The sequence below is a fragment of the Pteropus alecto genome, unplaced genomic scaffold, assembly GCF_000325575.1.
Source record: "Pteropus alecto unplaced genomic scaffold, ASM32557v1 scaffold7, whole genome shotgun sequence".
NCBI classification, from domain to species: domain Eukaryota; kingdom Metazoa; phylum Chordata; class Mammalia; order Chiroptera; family Pteropodidae; genus Pteropus; species Pteropus alecto.
This window is the reverse complement of record NW_006494614.1, coordinates 64,862,490-64,880,895: the sequence shown is the minus strand read 5'-3', so window position 1 is coordinate 64,880,895 and position 18,406 is coordinate 64,862,490. Positions and strand designations below refer to the sequence as shown.

At 35.1% G+C, this 18,406-nt stretch overlaps 1 pseudogene; it reads left to right on the top strand.

The window, feature by feature from the left end:
• The first annotated feature begins 18,276 nt into the window (after positions 1-18,276).
• Positions 18,277-18,395, top strand: LOC112474752 (annotated as a pseudogene).
• Positions 18,396-18,406: the final 11 nt, after the last annotated feature.

Sequence of the window (18,406 nt, the reverse complement as noted above, 5' to 3'; positions counted from 1 at the left end):
GGACAAATGACTGGCTGACTATTCAGCCTACAGGCACAGCGCTGGGACTGTGGATTAAGCCTCTGAATGCTGACTAGTTTTCCGCAGCATTCCCAGCATGTGTGAAGAATGTGTTTATAGCTGGGAGGCAAACAGAACATCCAAAGCAGAGCAAGAATTTTGAAAAATAGTTGTCTTATGTATAAATTTATTTTGCTCTTAGTGTTTTATTCTTGCCTGTTTCATTATTTCTTATTTTTATTTTCTTTTAAAATAGCTTAGTTTGGTTTGATAGTCTTTGTGACTGAAGTTTGTGCCACTTGTTGTTGAATGCTGCTGTCTTGATGTTTAAATGTCCTTTGTTTCTTTATCATTTAAATACCAAGCCACGTATAGGTGGCTCAGATATTTTTCCTCTTGGTGGAGAAGGCCTGGTGATTTCCACACAAGAGTCTGTGTGGCCTTCCCTCTATTCAAACCAGGGCTCCACTGGAAGCTTTGGCAGATACTGGAAGGCGACAGTTTAGGTCTGTAGCACATGAAATAGGAACAGCATGGCCTTGAGCTGAGTGGATTTATTTCTCTAACAGTTTAAGTTATTATTGTGTTCACTTTTAGGTAAAATATGTATTTTCTTAATTGGCTCTTTATTCTTAGTGAAACAGTATATATCACAGAAGTGCGAGTTACTATATTTGGGTAGAAAAACCAAACAAATTTGATGAATTGGCAATTGACTTAAAGGGTCACCAGTAGTAATTTATCAAGAACCTCCTTTTTGCAAAGCACTGGAGATGGGGAAGGTAAGGCATCATCTAAAGTGAAGTAAAATCCTGCCTCTGCCCTCAGCAGCTCAAGATACAAGATGGAATAAAAAAGAATGCCAGAGATTTTACCCATCAGTGCAAGAATCCAGTTTGAGAGATTGTGGACAGGTAGCATTGAAAGTCTTATGTCACTTGAAAGTCTTATGTCACTTCAACAATGTAGCTATATTGTTCCTGACTGTACAAGCAGCTAGGGTAGAGTGGGGGTAAGTAGGAGGATGGGGCAGGGGGTAGAGAGAGAAAATGAATAAATGAATGAGAGAGAGTGTATGTATGTGTGTATGTTTGTGTCTGGGCTTTTGGGGGGGAATAGCTATTTACCTCAGCTGGCACAAGTAAGTGTAAGGGAGATGATTTTCTAAAAATAATTTAAATTTAAGTCTTATAATTCATTAGGACTTCAAGAGAATAGCAATGTATATTCTTCTTTCATGTGCAGTAGAATTAGATCCTTGTCTGTAGAGATGATGCTTAAATTTATTGTAAAGTTAATGCCAAATCTATTGTTAGTTATTTTGTAAATCGTAATGTGACTGACACATGGCTCTGTATTGTAATTCTTAGAAATAGTTACAATAATGCTGCCTTCTAGGTCAGGGTCATGGTGTAGTTGAATTCCATCACACAGCCTGTTCTTTATTAATTATTTGCCTGTAAGTTTAAACTGGGAATTGATCCCTATTTTGGGCCAAATGTCAGGATTAGCAGCAAGTATTTTTCACTATATTGTGGTTTCTTTGAGAGGCAACTTCAATGGACCGTTTGAGCTAAAATATTTTATTTATAGAGTTAAGAAATAGGTAACATTAAATTGCCTTTCTACTAAAAATATTCTCCTATTTGGAATTTTTTTTGTTATGTTATATTATCAGAAAACACAACAAATCACATTGCATACTCTTTTTATTTCTTATATGTTTTTGGGTGAGAAACTAGTATTACTTTGAACATATGCTTTGTAGACCTTCTGCTGTGTTGACATCAGAGGGGCTAGGGAAATTAATTGAATGAGAGAGATTTCAAAAACAGTTGGGTTAAAATAAGCTGTAACTGAAATGGATTAGAATTTGAAGGGAGGACCTTATTGGCTTGTAATTGACCAATATTATTTGGTAGCATTGCCGAGAAATCATTAGCAATAACGAAATTGTAGCACAGCTCTGGAATCTATTATAATGGCTTAGTAGACAAATGAACCACCTGGGAAATTCAAAGAGTAAAGATTCCCAGGTCTTACGTAATCAGGTCTAAACTGTAGACATTTTAATTCTGTAACTTGGAGTGGGGCCCATAAATCTGTGTTTTTAACCATTGCCCCAGGTGATTGAGAAATGCTTCACTGGAATATAGGTGCTTTAATAAAGGCATGTGTATAGAGTATTGAGCATCTGCTCAAAGAACACGTATAGAGTTTGGATTAACCAAGGTGGTGGGCTAACGTCAAGCTGCCATAGTGCTATGAGCTTAAAGTTTCCATGTTGAGAATTTTGGGTTTTCTAAGTATAGATCATTTATGGTTAATGATAGTTTAGTTTCTTCCTTTCTAATCTTTGTATTTGTTTTCTCTTTTTGTGCCTTTCTCTGCTGGCTAGAGTACAGTACTGAGCAGAACTGTTAATGATGGACACCAGTGATTTATTTTTTTTCTTCCAGTTTTCTTGAGATAAAATCGACACATCATTGTATAAGTTTAAGGTCTACAGCATAATGATTTGACTTACATATTTTGTGAGATGATTATGACAATAAGTTTAGTTAGCATCCATCATCTCATATAGATAGAATAGAAAAGAGAAAGCAAAAAAAAAAAAAGAATTTTCTTGTGATGAGAACTCCTAGGATTTACTCTTTTAACAACTTTCCTATATCCTATATCAGCAGTCTTCAAACCTTTTTGGCACCAGGGACCAGTGCTCCTATGAGAATCCAATGCCTGATGATCTGAGGTGGAGCTGAGGCAGCGATCCTAATGCTGGGGAGGGGCTGCAAGTACAGATGAAGCTTTGCTAGCTTGCCGGGCGCACACCTCCTGCTCTGTGGCCTGGTTCCTAACAGTCCAGGGACTGTATCAGTCTATGGCCGGTGTTTGGAGACCCCTGCTATATGTCACACAACAGTGTTAACTGTAGTTATCCCCAGAACTTACCTTGTAACTGGAAGTTTATATCTTTTGACTATCTTTCTCCAATCCCAATTCCCACATAGCTTTCTCTTCTGGTAACCACATATCTGATCTCTTTTTGTATGAGTATCTCTTTTCTTTGAGATTCTACATTTAAGTGAGATCATTTAGTATTTGTCTTTCTGTGACTTATTTTACAAGGTCCATCCATGATGTCACAATGGCAGGATTTCCTTTTTTTATGGCTGAATAATTCCATTTTGTAATTGTGCTGCAACTTCTTTATCCATACTTCCATTGATGGACACTTAGGTTGTGTCCATGTTTTGGTAAATAATGCTGCAATGAACATGGAAGTGCAGATATCTTTTTGAGTTAGTGTTTTCATTTCCTTTGGGTATAGTCCTAGAAGTGGAATTGCTGGATCATATGGTAGTTTTATTTTTAACTTTTTGAGGAACCTCTATATTGTTTTCCATGGTGGCTGCACCAGTTTACAATTCTACTAAAAGTGTATGAGGCTTCCCTTTTCTCTATGCCCTTGCTAGCATTAGTTATCTCTTTTTTTTCTCATTTAAAAAATTTTTCAATTATAGTTGGCATATAATATTATATTAGTTTCAGGTGTGCAGCATATGATTAGACATTCATATAACTTAAGAAATGATCACCCCAATAAACCTAGTACCTACGTGACACCATACATAGTTGTTACAATGTTATCGAATATGTTCCTTATGCTATACTTTACATCCCCATGACTATTTTTTAATTATCAGTTGGTATTTATTAATCCCTTCCCCTTTTTTACCCACTACCCCAACTCCCCTCCCATCTGCAACTATGAAAATATTCTCTGTATCTATGAGTTTGTTTCTATTTTGTTTGTTTTGTTCTTTAGATTCCACATGTAAGTGAAATCAAATAGCATTTATCTTTTTCTGTCTGACTTAATCCACTCAGAACAATACCCTCTAGGTCCATCCATGTTGTTGCAGGTGGCAAGATTTCATTCTTTTTTACGGCGGAGTAATATTCCATTGTATATATGTACCACCTCTTTATCCATTAATCCACTGATGGACACCCAGGTTGCCTCCATAACTTGGCTATTGTAAATAATGCTGCAGTGAACATATGGATTCATGTATCCTTTTGAAGTAGTATTTTGGGTATCTTCAGATCAATACCCAGAAGTGGGATTACTGGGTCTTTCTTGGGCTCTTGTTACAGTCTTTGTTTTAAAGTCTACTTTTTTTGGGATAAGTATTACTACCCCAGCTTTTTTTTCTTTTTCTTTTTTTTGGTTTCCATTTTCATGAAATATCTTTTTTCATCCCTTTACTTTCAGTCTGTGTGTCTTTCAACCTAAAGTGAGTCTTTCGTAGGCAGCATATGTAAGGATCTTATTTTCTTATTTATTTAGCCTCCACATCTTTCGACTGGAACATTTAATTCATTTATATTTAAAGTAATTATTGATAGATATGTAGTTATTGCCATTTTAACATTTATAATTTTGATGTTTTTTTTCCTTCTTCTTAAAGAAGTCCCTCCAACATTTCTTATAATACTGATTTAGTGGTTATGAACTCCTTTAACTTTTATTGTCTGGGAAGCTCTTTATCTGTTCTTTGATTCTAAATGATAGCTTTGTTGGGCAGAATAATCTTGGTCGTAGGTCCTTGCTTTTCAACACTTTGAATATTTAAGGCCAATCCCCTCTGGCCTACGAAGTTTCTGTTGAGAAATCAACAGATAGTCTTATGGGAGCTCCCTTGTAGGTAACTGCTTTTCTCTTGGTGCTCTTAAGAGTCTCTCTTTGTCTTTAACCTCTGTCATTTTAATTATGATGTGCCTTTTTGTGGGCCTCTTTGGATCTATCTTCTTTGGGACTCTGCACTACTGGGTTTGTATGTCTATTTCCTTTGCCAGGTTAGGGAAGTTTTCTGTCATTATTTCTTCAAATAGGTTTTCAATTCCTTGCTCTATCTCTTTTCCTTTTGGTACTCCTATGATGCAAATGTTGGTACACTGGATGTTGTCCCAGATACCCCTTAAACTATCCTCATTTTTGGAGTGTTCTTTTTGCTTGTTGCTCTTCTGATTGAATGTTTTCTGCTACCTTATCTTCTAAATCGCTGATTTGATCCTCTGCTTCATCTAATCTACTGCTAATTCCCTCTAATGTATTCTTCGTTTCAGTTATTGTATTCTTCATTTCTGACTGTTTTTTTTTTTATGTTCTCTATCTCTTTGTTAAAGTTCTCACTGAGTTCATCTACTCTTCTCCTAAGTTCATTGAGCATCCTTATAATCAGTGTTTTGAACTCTGCGTCTGGTAGATTGCTTGTCTCCATTTTGTATGTTCTTTTTCTGGAGCTTTGTTCTCTTCTTTTATTTGGGACACGTTTATTTGTCTCCCCATTTTGCTGTCTCTTTGTGTTTCTTTCTATGTATTAGGTAGGGCTGTTATATCTCTTAGTTTTGGTAGAGCGGCCTTAAGTAGTAGATGTCCTGTGGGGCCCAGTGGCACAGTCTCCCTGGTCTCCTGAGCCAGGTGCACCAGGTGTGTCCTTTGTATGGGTTGTGTGTTGTTTGAGCCTTGATTACTATTTGCATGCTAATGGGAGAGACTGACCCTTAGGCTGATCGGTTGTAAGGATGGGCTGTGAGTACTGTGGGGCTGAGAGCATTTGTGCAGGGGCTGACTCTACGGAGTAGGATGCACTTCAGCAGTGCTCTGGTGCCAGCCCAGTCTGCCCTTTGGGTGTATCATTCTCGGATGTAGCCCAGGGTGGTGCTCTGGCTTAGTCTGAAGCTGGCCACTGGGTATGCAGGCCCTGCAGCCTCCTCAGAGGCACCCCACCACAGGCCAAGTTCAGCTGCCGACTGTGCCCTGCCCAAGACCACCTGGCATGACCACCAAGCACTCCACAGATGGACACTACCCATGCTGGTTTGGAGGTGCCTGGAGAGGCCAAGCTGGAACCGAGGACAGCTGCCTCTAGTACCTGACTTGGGCAGCTTAGCAAGAGTTACAAGGCACGCCAAGGTCAGATGCTGCTTGTTTGGGGTTTGTGAACCTTTGAGAGATTTTAGGAAAGTCCTCAGCATGAGCTAAGACAGGCCATTTGTATGGAAAAGCCACTGGAGGCAGCTTGGGTGGCTTGCAGTTGTGTGGGGCAGGGTCTCAGGGAATCACCAGGGCAGGGTGACCGGTGTTAGCCAGGTTGATGGAGACTCAGATATGGCAGCCATCCACGTCTGCAAACTGGGAATAGGGAGGGCCCAACAAAAGAACAATGGCTTCTGCTAGTGCTTCTGTCGGGAGAAAGCTGCCCCTCCAGCCCTCACCCTGAAGCCAGATAATTCAGTTCTTCCCTATATGTCCTTGGCGCCCCCTGAGCTGCTGCCCCAGCACTAGAGCCTAGAGCCAATGAGTTAGTTAGCAGATAAGTTCATGTACCGGTCCTTCAGGAGGAAAACCTGGGACCCCTATGGCCCTGTGCTCGCTCATTCACAATTTCCACTGATTTTCACATTGAGATTTTGTGGGGACTTCTCTTCCTTGCACTGGAACTCCAGGCTGGGGAGCCTTGTGTTGGGCTGGGACCCTTAGCTCCTCCATAGGGACCTCCACAGCTGAGATATCCCTCCTGATTTTTCAACTGCCACATATGGGTGTAGGACCAGCCTGATCTATGTCTCCACCCCTCCTACTAGTCTGGAGGTGGCCTCTTTTATATTTCCTTAGTTGTAGAGTTTCTGTTCAGCTGGACTTCAGGTAATTTTCATTGATGGCTATTCTATAGTTTAGTTATAATTTTGATGTGATTTGAGAGGAGGCGAGCATAGCATTTACCTACTCTACTATCTTATACACCACTGTTTTTAGATATGTTTATATGAATAGTATAAGGTTAGATTTTATTATTTAATCCATTCTTTTAATACATTTACTTTAAAGTGAATACTTACATATATAGGTTCAAATCTGGGCTTTCTGTTTGTGTTACCTATTCTCTCTCTTTTATTTTTTTCTTCTCTTGACTTCTTTTGGATTGATTTTATCATCTTCTCCTCTGCAACCAGATTGGAAATCATATACTATTTTTTTACAGTGATTACCCTAAAATGAAAATTATTCTACAGTTTATCAAAGTATAATATTTATCAAAGACTTTATTATCTACCTGAACAATATAACTACCTTCAAGCACACTAATTCCATTTATTTCTTTCTGATTTATATGCTATTATTGTCTATTTCAATTTTATATTTTTAAAACCCACATAAGGCATTTTTATAATTATTTTATGAATCAGCACTCATTCACCCTTATCCACATGTTCACCATTTTATTTACTTCTCACCCCTTCTTGCATCTCTGACATTCCATAAGGGATAATTTTTCTCCTGCCTAAAATTTATACTTAAAATTTTCCTTTGGTTTAAGTCTGCTAACCATGAATTCTCTCCATGTTTGTTCACCTAAAATGTTTTAATTTCAACTTTATTCTTTATTTTGATATTTTATCTTGGCATACTTTCAGAAGAGTTTTAACAACAGTACAAAGAATTGTGACTACTCTTTACCCAGATTCCTCAATGCAGCATTAAAATGTTTGTTGTATCTCTCTCTTTGTGTGTGTGTGTGTGTGTGTGTGTGTGTGTTTGTGTGTGTATGTGTGTATGTGTATGTGTGTGTTTTCCTTTCACTGTTTTTTTAACCTTTTTTAAACTAATAAGTATTTTCTGGAGAGAGCATTGAATCTATATAAATATCCTGTTACTCAAACTTACACTTATTAGTTTTAGTTCATTGAGCATTCTTGCCTAAATTAGTTATTATTATTATGGCTCTCACACATGATGATTTTCTAAATCCATTATTCTTTCTACATATATTGGTTGCATTTCTACTATTTATTTATTTATATTCATGTCATATTTTGATAGGTTATAATTCTTTATTACAAATGTTATTTATTTTGATGCTCAAATTGTCTCAGATTTGGCCATTGAGAAACCCCCCAAGTTGGCTCCTGTGTCCTTTGACATATACCTATATTCTTTGAAGGCTTACTTTTAATTTAAATTTACTTTTAATTTAATTTCCTTTTAAAAATTGGTAAAATATATTTAAAAAATATATTTAAAAAATATACACACATATATAAAACATAAAATTTGCTACTTTAACTATTTAGGTGTACAATTCATTGGCGTTAATTACATTCACAATACTGTGTAATCATTACCACTGCCTACTTCTAAAACGTTTTCATCACTCAAACAGAATATCTATACCCATTCTCTTCTCCCACAGCCCCTGTTAACCTCTCATCTGCTTTCTTTTCCTATGATTTGCCTACTCTAGGTGTTTCATATAAGTGGACTCATACAGTATTTACCCTCTTGTGTCTGCTTTAATTCACTCAGCATGTTTTCAGGGTTCATTCATGTTGTAGCATGTATCAGATTTATGGACAATTAGTTTGTTTCTATCTTTTGGTCTCTATGTTTTCAACTAAGAGTTTTATAATTGTATCTCTTTGGTTTAGGTCTTTGATCTATTTTGAGTTAATTTTTGTATATGGTGTATGGTTAAGAGTTCTACTTTATTCTTTTGCATGTGGCTGTCCAGTTTTCCCAGCAGCATTTGTTGTAAAGACTTCCCTTTTTTCATTGAATAGTCTTCACACCCTTGTAAAAAATCAGTTGGTTATATATATGTGGGTTTATTTCTTGCCTCTCTATTTCATTTGTCTATATGTCTATTCTTACACCAGCATCATACTTTTATGATTTCTATTCCTTTGTAGTTACGTTTATAAAGTCAGGAAGTGTGAATCCTTCAATTTTTTTTTTATTTTCAAGTTTGTTTTGGTTATCTGGGGTCCCTTGGAGTTTCATATGAATTTGACAGTTGGCTTTTCCTAAACTGCAAAATATGCCATTGAGATTTCAATAAGGATCGTATTAAATCTGTAGGTCATTTTGGGTAGTATTTCCATCTTAACAATATTGTCTTTCAATCAAGACCATGGGATGCCTTTCATTTATTTATGTCTTTAATTTTTTTCAACATTGTTTTGTAGTTTTCAATGTATAAATATTTTTTCTTTTTGGTTAAATTTATTCCTAAGTATTTTATTCTTTTTGATGTTATTGTAAATGGAGTTGTATTTTAAATTTCATCTTTGGATTCTTCATTGCTAGTGTAAAGCAATGCAACTGATTTTTATGTGTGATTTTGTATCCTGCAACTTTTTTGAACTCATTTATTAGATCTAACAGTGTGTGTGTATATCTGTGTGTGTGTATTTTCTATGTATGAGATCATGTCATCTATGAACAGAGATAATGTTACTTCTTCCCCTTCATTTGGATGCTTTTTATTTTTTTTCCTGCCTAATTGCTTTGGCTAGAACTTTCAGTACTATGTTGAATAGAAGTAGCAAAAGTTGGCACTTTTGGCTTGTTTCTGATCTTTGAGAAACGGTTTTCAGTTTTTCACTGTTGAATATGATATTAACTATGTTTTTCCAAATATGGCCTTTATTATGTTGAGAAAGTTTCCTTTCATTCCTAGGTTATTGAGTATTTTTATCATGAAAAGATGTTGAATTTTGTCAAATGCTTTTCTACATCAGTTATGATGACAATGTGTTTTCCTTCATCCTATTAATGTGATGTATTGCATTGACTGATTTTCATTTGTTGAATTATCTGCATTCTGGGAACAAATCTCACTTGATCAAATTATAACACTTTTAATATGCTGCTGAATTTAGTATGCTATATTTTGTTGAGGATTTTTGTATCAATATTTACAATAGATACTGGTCTGTAGTTTTCTTTTCTTGTAGTGTCTTTGCCTGGGGTTAGGGAGTGTTCTCTTCTCTTCAGTTTTTTGAAGAGTTTAGAAGGAGTGATGTTTCTTCCAATTTTCAAGAGTCCTTTATATATTAGGAATACTCTTTCTTTATCTGTGATATATTGCAAATATCTCCCCCAGTTTGTTCTCTTGACTTTGTTAATGATAAAACCATGGAGGACTTAAATTTTTTTTCTTATATAGTCAAATTTGTCAATTTTTGAAATAGAATCCAGATTTGGGGCCATAATTAAAGCCATTTCCTAAACTCAAATTCAAGCAAAGTTTACTCATGTTTTCTTCTAGTACTTGTATGATTTCATTTTTATATTTAGATGCCTGACCATTTTAGGGTTTATTCTTGTGTATTGTGTGGGATATGGATCTAATTAATTTTTTTCCTAAGGGGTTAATCAATTGTCCTAGTGCCATTTATTAAACACTCCATTCCTCTCCCCGTCCTGTGATTAGAAATGCCATCTTAATTATATAATTATAAACTTAAACATCTAGTTTTATGTGTACTTGGCTCTTTTTTGGTCTTTCTGTTCTATTCCACTGGTCTGTCTATTATACTGTTTTTAGCATAGAACTTTTATAAGATATTTTAATATCTGGTAGGACTAGTCACTCTTGTAGCATTAGACATTCTCTTTTCTTTCTTTCTTTCTTTCTTTCTTTCTTTCTTTCTTTCTTTCTTTCTTTCTTTCTTTCTTTCTTTCTTTCTTTCTTTCTTCTCTCTCTCTCTCTCTCTCTTTCTCTCTGTCTTTCTGTCTGCCTTTTTGTCTGCCTTTTTGTCTGCCTTTTTGTCTTCCTTCCTTCCTTCCTTCCCTTTCTTTCTTATCTGTCTGTCTGTCTTATCTGTCTTTCTATCTATTTTTAAAGACTTTATTTGTCAGAATTGTTTTAGGTTCATAGCACAATTGAAAAGTGTAGAGGTTTCCCACATACCTCCTGACCCACACATTACCAACATTCCCCACCAGGGTGGTACATTTGTTAGAACCGATGAACCTAAATTGACACATAATCGACCAAATTTCATAGTTTGCATTAGGGTTCACTCTTGGTGTTGTACATTCTATGAGTTTGGACACATGTATAATGACATGTATGTATTATTATTGTATCATACAGAGTATTTTTACTGCTTTAAAAATTCTCTGTGCTTTACCTATAGCATTTATTTTTATTATTTTCCTAATTCTTTTACTTAAACAATTTTTTTATATCAATTTTACTGTCATCTTGCCTAGTTCCTTAAAAAATCTTGTTGGTCTTTTTTACTGGGAATGCATTACAATTTTAAATTAACGTAGGGAGAACTGACATCTTTATGATATTTATCTATCCTTTCTAAGAACAAGAGATGTTCTTAAGATGCTTTCCTGTCTGTTCAAGTTTATTTTTATGTCTTTCAGGAGTGTTTTATAAATTTCCTTATATAGGATTTACATATTTTTTGTTAAGTCTATTTCTGAATATTTTATCTTCTTTGTTATTTCTGTAAATGGAGTTTTCTCTACTGTTCATCTTTATTCTTGAAGGCTATTTTTGCTGGGTATGAACAGAGGCAATATATGAAGATATAATGGCTTTATACTATTATGGTAGGTTGCTAGTATTTTCTTTCATCACACTGATAATATCATTCTACTGTTTCCTAGCATCCATATTTTCTCTTGAGATATTAGTAGTCAGGCTAGCTGTTGCTCCTTTGAAGATAATGTCTCTTTTTCTCCGGCTTCTTTTTAAGATTATTTTTCTCTTTTAACTTTCTGTAGTTTCACATAGTGTCTAGGTGTGGATTTAAAAAAATATTAATCTTGTTTGGGATTTGTTAAGCTTTGTGAAGTTATGAGTTGGTGAATTTCATAAGTTCTGGAGTGTTCTCAGTTATTATATATTCATGTATTGCCTCTGTTTATTCTTTTTATCCTCTTAGCTAGAATTCTGATTAAATGTATATCAGACATTCTCACTGTATTCCCTAGGTCATTTCTTTTCATCTACATTTTCCATACACATATTTTTCCTCTTTATGCTTAATCCTCAACAGTTTTTTTCTGACTTATCTTTTGGTTCATCCATGATCTCTTCAGCTGTGTCTAATTTGCTGTTAAATCTGTTCATCGAACTTTTCATTTTGTTTATTGCTTTTCAGTTCTACAACTGCCATTTGGTTCCTTTTCACGTCTGTGTGATACCACTTTTTAAAGTATGCAGTTCCCTGAAGATGTTTTCAAGCTCCTCTTTTATTTCTTTGATAACAGTAAAAATAGTGATTTTATAGTCTGGATCGGAAAACCTTAGTATTTAAGGTTCTTGTGTTGAAGTCTTTCTATTACATCTTTTTTCCCCTCCTCGTTCTTGCTAATATTCTCTTTCTTCTTCTGTGCTTGCTTAGTTCTCTTTAACTGTATTCTGGTCATTGTATTTGAAAACCTATTTGTAGGAAAATTTTGAGATATAGGATAATTGAATCTTCTAGAGAGAATATTTATTTGCTTATACTGGTAGTCTGGGAACTTTACTAGTTTCAGACTACCTTATAGCAAGTTTGAGGCTTGATAGTCTCAGAATCATCTAGATGAAGCAAAGTTTTAAGGTACCATCCCAGTCTAAAGTGGAGGATTGTTTATCAGACTTTCTGCTCAGCATGGATTTTGCATTTTCACTTTTTATCTCATTCATTTCATAACAATAACTCAGTTTTTGCATTTTTACCTTATGAATTGTTAAATGCCACCCAGATAAAAGGCATATTGAATGATAGTTTACTTCTCTGGGTTCTAACCTCCTAGATTTTGGTTTGGTAATTCTTCATTCTCTTTTTGGCTTCTACTTTTAAGAGGATTTTTAAAAATCATGTATAATTCAGCTTTATTAGTTGTCCTTGGAGGATTGTTTTGAATTACCTGACCACTAGTATTTCATGGGCCAGTTTTGGAGACTATCTTTTTCTGTGAACAGCCAATTTTATTGCATTGTGTTTTTGGAATGTACTTTATATGATATCAATTTTTTTCAGACATTCTTTATGATATGCTGTATGTCCTTTTTGTTTTCTATTTCAGTTGGTAGAAAATATGTGTGTTCTGTAATTGTCAGGTGCAGAGTTCTATGTCGTTTTATTATTTCCAGCTTGTTATTTATAATGCTTAAATCTTTTGTTATTACAGTTCTTTTAACTTTCTTGATCTGTCACTTCTTGAAAGCGATGATTTAAATCTCTCATTGTAATATTTTCTTTATACATTTTATATATTTTTATTTTTATTATTAGATATAAACAAGTTAAGGATTGTTATGCCTTCCTAGCAAATTTTTCTTTTTGTTATTATTTGATGCCCCTTTATCAATTTTTCTTTTAATATGTTTTGTCTGTTTTTTAATAATGTTGTTTTAGGTTTCTTTGGAATTTTTTCCCTGCTCTTTATTTTTTATCTTTTTGTGTTCTTTTGTTTTATGTATGTCTCTGAGAAATATATAGCTGAATTTTAATTTTTATTATTGTGATAAGGCATACATAGCATGAAATTTGCCATTTTAACTGTTTTAAGCATATAGTTCAGTGGCATCAAATATATTCATATTGTTGTTTTCAATCATCACCACCATCCATCTTCAGAATTTTTTCATCTTTCCAAACTGATGAAACTCTATATCCGTTAAACTCTAACTTCCTACTGCCTCTTCTCCCCCAACCCCTACCTAACAACTATCATTCTACTTTGTGTAAGTGGAATCATACAATATTTGTTGGTTTTTTTTTATATTTAGTTTATTTCACTTAGCATAATGTCTTCAAGTTTCATCCATCTCGTAGTATGTGTCAGAATTTTGGATTAATTTTTTTTTCTGGTGCTCTGATGAAACAGAAAATCTTATAATCTTTTAAGAAAATCACTAGTTGGACTCCAGCAAGGGGAAAGTGCTGTAGTAGAGGTTCTACTTTTATGGGAGAGAGGAACAAAATAACTGTTCCCTCATTCTGACTAGCAGAACATTTAGAATTACACATGGGCTCAATTTACACTTCTGGTCTAAAGAATGTATTTTAGACAAAAGTAAAATGATCCCAGATAAGTCTGAGATACAATAAAAAATGAAGAGCAAAGAAAATAATAAATATATGGTTAAATCTGGACAAAGATGATTGTATAAACAATACTAAAGATTTTTGGATCAAAAAACAAAACAGTAAAAATACGCAGCAAAAATAACCTATAAGTCTGGAGGAGGAGTAATTAGGGTTAAAGAGATCTGAAGTCCTGTGTTGTTCCTGAGGAGGGTAAAAACATGGACCACGTTAGCACTGGATTAGTTAATTATGCATGTGAAAGTATCTAGTGTTACTACTAAAAGAATATAGAGTATATAATAGTCTAATTAGTAGAGGAAAACAATAGAATGAGAAGATAGAAAACAGTTCCTTAAATAAAGGCAAGAAAGGAAAGAGAAAGCAAAGAACAGATAGCACAAAAGATTTTACAAATAAATCTCTATGTAAAGTTACAATAAATATAAATGAATCGAATGTTCCAATTGAAAGACAAAGATTCTCTGATTGGATTTTAAAAATGATTTAAAAATTAGCCATTTATAAGAGGCATATATAAAACCTAAGTGTATAGAAAGATCGACAACAAAAGAATGATAAAAGATATATAATGCAAATACCAAAGAAAGACTAATAACAGATAAAATAGACTTAAAAAAAAACAACACTAGAAATAGGACAGATCATTACATAAATAATACAGAATCTATTCTGTCACACATTCCTCCCCCGCCCCCAGCTGACATGTTTTTAAAGTTTATCTAATTGTTCTATGCTTCATATAGATACCAGCATGCCCTTCTGGAAGCCTGGCAGCTCCTCCTTCCCCCCCAGGAATTTATGGATATTGGGATCCCTACATTGGCATGTAGATTCCAATGAGTATACAGTTTATTACTCACATTGTCAACATTGAAAATGTTCCCTGAAGGGAAAAACTCCTTGACATTGGTCTTGGCAGAGGTTTCCTGGATAAGATACCAAAAGCACAAGGCACAAAAGCAAAAATCAAGTGGGACTATTTCAGACTAAAAAGCTTCTGTTCATCAAAAGAAACAATCAACAAAATGAAAAGGAAACGTATGGAGTGGGAGAAAATATTTGCAAATCATGTATCTGAGAAGGGGTTAATATACTGAATATGTAAAGAACTCCTGTAACTCAATAGCAAAAAAAAAAAAAAAAAATCTGATTTATAAAAGGGCAGAGGAATTGAATAGTTTACTTCATTTTTCCAAAGAAGATACAGAAATAACCAACAGATACATGAAAAGCTGCTTAACATTGCTCATTATCATGGGAATGCAAATCAAAACCTCAATGAGATATCACCTCACACCTGTTAGAATTGTTATTATAAAAAAGATAAAAGATAAATTTTGGTAAGTGTGTAGAGAGAAGGAAAACTTCGTGCACTGTTGGTGGGAATGTAAATTGGTTCAGCCACTTTGGAAAACAATACAGAGTTTCCTAGAAATAGAACTGCCATACAATTTAGCAATCCCACTTTTGGGTATATATTCAAGAGAAATGAAAACAGGATCTCAGGGAGATATCTGCACCTCCATGTTCATTGCAGCATTATTCATAATAGCCAAGGTATAGAAACAACTTAAGTGTCTGTCAATGGATGGATGGATAAAGAAGATATGATAAATATGTCATCCAAGTTATCACAAATGGCAGGATTTCCTGCTTTCTCAGACCCATGTGGAATGGGCAGCTTGATGCATGCTGGGAGCTTAGGGGAGAGATAGAGGCTGGAGAGCTACATTGAGGGTCCTATTTAAAGCCACAGGCATGGGTGAGATTATCTAAGTGCATAGAGAGAGATGAGAAGTTTTCAGATTGATCCCTGTGGAACTCTAACAGATAGAAGTTGAGAGGGGGTAGATCATCTAGCAAGGGAGACAGGAGTGGAGGCCAGTGAAAGTAGAGATAAAACCAGGAGAATTAGGTGTCAGGAGCTACACAGAAACAGTACTTTAAGAAGGAAAAAATCACTGTGTCAAAAGCTGCTGATAGATTAAGATGAGCTCTCAGAATAGATCATCTGAACCCTTTGGTTACTTTTTATCTTTGATTTTTCTATATTTTGACACTTTAAATTTAGTCCTCAGTATTTGTTAATATTTTTTGGGGAGGCATCAAAACCCATCCTCAAACTCCCATCCCATTTTAAATATATCATTAGACCTAAAATGAAAAAGATTAAAGAAGTAAAAAGTGCTGGAAGCTTTGTATCTGTTGGTAGCCATTTAACCCACCCCATAGTGGCATCCTGGTGTCAAGCAGCTGTGTATATTTTTAAAAAGCCCATCTGAATGCTCTAGAGGGCTTTTATATCATGAGTGAGAACTGCCTGCAAGATCTGATTGGCCCAATTCCACAAAGAGAGTTCCAATAGGTTTTAAAGCCTTCTGTCTCATTTCTTTGTGCATTTGTTATTAGCTCAATAAATAATAAATAGAGGAATTACCCAGTCACTAATTTGCTTTTTTATTAGCAAAGCTCATGTTTTAATAAATTGCCGCTTTTTTGTATTATTGAACATGTGCTATAATGTGCCTGTAATTCAAGCATAAAACTATTTTTATTATAGTATTTATTTCTTTACCCACACATATTTTCTTTAGCTATTGTTTTTGCCAGGATGTTTGTTCATCCATTATTGCTTCTCTGGACCCACACTTGTGATGTCTTCTAGTAAAATATTTGCTTTCTTCCTGAATTATTACATTAAAAAATTAGTACTTATTTTTCTCTGAACATAAAGGTAATAAATGATGCCCTTTTAAAGATTCCTAAATTAGCTTTTATAAAAGGCAAAGCTTCTTTTTTCTACTGTCATGTTTTAGGTTAGTTTTGTCTTTTTAAATAGCTGTCTAGATTTTCAGGAAATGATGAGTTAAGCTATAAGAAACTACTACAGAAATGGCAGTTTCAAGTAGTTCAGCCTAATACTTTTGTTTACTTGGGTAATATTTCTTAACATTCACTCAGCCTTCTTAAATTTCTGGCTTATAGATGTCTTGGATTAATTTGACTAGAACTTAGATAGTTTGTTGAAACCTGACCACATGTGCTCTCTTTTCTCAAAGTATTGCATTTTTTACTTACTCTCTCTAACTTTTCGTAATCATAGGCCACATATTACACTTTAGCCTTTCTTGCACTATGTTCTGAAATTGCTGAAACTCATATAGAAGTAGCAATGAGACTTTATTTTTAGAAGGGTTGTATCTGGAGATGAATGTTGAAGGTGCTTTAGTTTAAAGCCTTGTGGATATTTATGGGTTGTTTTCCATTTATGAAAGATTCTGCCTGTCTTGGCCTGAGTGAGGGTACCTTGCCTAGTTAGCCTTCCTGTATCCTTCTCATGCATCTTCTCCACCCTCCTGAGAGACATCCCGTCCATTCTGTCCCTTGCTTTCCTTCTCCCTTGTCTCCTCTGCTGGTCCCTTATTTCAAGCCCCTCCTCCCCTGGGGCAGGGGAGTTATAAGGATGGTAATAAAAATAGCTTCCATTTATGGAGGATTTTGCAGCATACACTGTGCTTTCAACATCCATTTGATTATTTAATCTTCCCAATAATCCGATGATCATTATAAGTGCTATTATTATACCCACTTAGAGATGAGGCAGAACCAGTTACATAAAGGGCCCAGTGCAAAAGGAAAAGGTGGGGCCCCTTGTTTAAAAATTAAGAATTTTAAGAGAGGGACAGTAGAGCATTAAACCAAGTGCAGAGCCCTTCTGATGTGGGGCCTTCTGTAACCACACAGATCGCAGGCCAGTAAAGTTTGTCCCGAGGTTAGGAATCTGAGGTAGAAGGAGGTCAAGTGAAAGTCTCACATTATGACTTTGAACTTGGCATTAAACCAAGGTCTGCAGACTCCCAAGGCTGACTTACTAACCACACTACTGCACTGTAGTAACGTCCCGCTAGGTCTGCCTTTCTTTGGTCTGGAAATACTCCATTCAACCAACAAAGTGATCTTTCTAAAACTGAAATATGACCACATTACTCTCCTGGGGCAACTTCTTCTGTATCACTGGCTTTTTTTTTTTCTGGCTTTATTGAACTATAATAGACAATTAGTTGCTTGTATTTACATTGTATAATTCAATACATTTTTTAAACATTATAGTTGGCATACAATAATATATTAGTTTCAGTTGTGCAGAATAGTGATTAGAGATCTCTATAACTCACAAATTGACCACCCCACTAAATCTAGTACCCCACTTCCCCTTACATATTTATTACATTAACTATTTTCCTTGTGCTACACTTTATATCTCCATGCCTATTTTGTAACTATCCATTTGTACTTTTTAATCTCTCTGCCCTTTTTCACTATCCCCCCAATCCCCCTCCCATCTAATAACCCTCAAAAGTCTACAGCCATGCCACCCTGAACAAGCCCGAAAACATCTGATCTCGGAAGCTGAGCAGGGTTGGGCCTGGTTAGTACTTGGATGGAAGACCACCTAGGAAGACCAGGTGCTGTAGGCATAAAAAATAAA